Genomic DNA, 2,067 nt, shown 5'->3' on the forward strand with positions numbered 1-2,067 from the left:
TTCAAAATTAAATCAAAAGTATTTTTAGTATTTCAAAATGAGAGAATGCTTGAAAAAAATTTTAAAAATCATTGCAAAATCAGTTTTGATTCCTAAAGGGAAAACATGTAATAATATTGGTTTATAAATTAGCCATTGTGATTTGTTGAATTAGGTTTATATTTTGTTAACAGATCTTATATGATTGTGTTTTGAACATTGTCAATGTTTTCATCCAATTTTTTTTTTTTTCTTTTTCAGATAGTTATTTGTGCATAATGCACAATTTATGGAAAGTCAGAGAAACATCTCAGAATTCATCCTTTTGGGACTTTCCTATAACCAGAACAACATACAAAAATTTTGCTTTGCTTTCTTCTTATTTTGTTATGTTTCCATCTTGCTGGGAAATCTCCTAATTCTCGTCTCTGTTCGCTGTAGTGACCTTTTTTACCAACCGATGTACTATTTCCTCAGCCACTTAGCCTTAATGGACATTTGCTACACCTCCTGTGTGACACCCAAACTGATTGGTGATCTGCTACTGGCTAGAAAAACCATCTCTTATGATAACTGCATGTTACAAGTCTTTGCCTTGCACTTCTTGGGAATGATTGAAATCCTCATCCTTACCATCATGGCCTTTGATCGCTACGCTGCCATCTGCAAACCTCTCTACCACTACCTGCTTATCATGAACAGGACAAGGTGCCATCTCCTAGTCTTCTTGGCTGCGTGGGCTGGCGGGGGCTCTCCATTCTTTTCCTCAATTATTGATGGCAATCCAATTGCCCTTTTGTGGTCCTAATGAAATCGATCACTACTTTTGTGATATCTTCCCTCTGCTGAAAGTTGCCTGCACTGATACCTACATCACTGGGGTCCTTGTGGTTGCCAATTCAGGAATGGTCACTTTAGTAACCTTTGTTCTCTTGTTTGGGTCTTATGTTGTTATATTATTCAGTTTAGGAAATCGCTCAGCTGAGGGAAGACGCAAAGCTCTCTCTACCTGTGGGTCTCATATCACTGTGGTGATCCTATGTTTTGGACCTTTAATCTTTGTCTACCTTCGACCTCCTACCAGTTTCCCTGAGGACAAAATATTTGCTCTATTTTACACCATCATTGCGCCTATGTTCAATCCCCTAATCTACACCCTGAGAAATACAGAGATGAAAAAAGCCATGAGAAGGGTTTGGTGTCAAAGGATATTTTCAGAAGAAAAACATAATTGACTTGTCCTACTCAATAAATGCTGAAATCTTCATGCAGGAGCAAAAATGAAGTTGAAATCAGAGAGCTCTGATCACTTAGATCATTGAAACCAATGAATGCACTTAATGACAATGAAACCAATGACATTCACTTAATGAATGTCAGAGATGATAAACTGCAGAATTAGTAATTAGACTTACTATTTGATAAGTATTTTACTAGTGGAACTGGAATTGGGTAGGAACACAAGTATATTAAAAATATTCTGGGCTAAAGGAATGATGGTGTCTATGTCACATACAGTAAGCATTTCTGAAGCTTTGAGGCTGCTTGTGAACTTTAATATTTATTTGAATATGAAATTTATACATGAAGATTTGACAACATTTTGGCATTCTGTAGAGATGGAGATTAAAAGTGGTTTTCAGAAATTAAGAAAATTTTTTTTGTTATTGAGCTTTATTTTCTCTAGGAAATTCATCTAAATCTTATCTGAAATAAATTGTGTGATGAAAAAATCCATGCAGATAACTTGATTCTAAACCAAAGAAAAAGCAAAGAAAAAGAGGCGCTCATACTTGCCCTGTGGGAGCTGCCACACCCCCTCCCACCTCCCTTAACATGTCATAGATAGGGACAAAGGGAAAGGGGGGAATTTTCATTTCTGTTGTCATGGTTATTACATCACAGATACTCACAATGTGGAAAGACAAGATGAGAAAAGTAGTAGACCATATCCCTTCCAGTAGAGTAGGATTTGTTGAATGACCTCAAAATGGTGCATTTGGGAGAAACTGCACGTCAGCTTGACTTGACATGTAGACCTGAGAAATGCATTCCATTTTCATCTTTATGGACAAGGAATAGGGTCAA

At 36.7% G+C, this 2,067-nt stretch overlaps 1 pseudogene; it reads left to right on the plus strand.

Annotated features, from left to right (window-relative positions):
* Positions 1 to 268: 268 nt before the first annotated feature.
* LOC123390359 lies at positions 269 to 1,214 on the plus strand (annotated as a pseudogene).
* Positions 1,215 to 2,067: the final 853 nt, after the last annotated feature.

This window comes from Mustela putorius, unplaced genomic scaffold, assembly GCF_011764305.1.
Source record: "Mustela putorius furo isolate JIRA1106 unplaced genomic scaffold, ASM1176430v1.1 tig00537331_pilon_pilon_pilon, whole genome shotgun sequence".
NCBI lineage: Eukaryota > Metazoa > Chordata > Mammalia > Carnivora > Mustelidae > Mustela > Mustela putorius.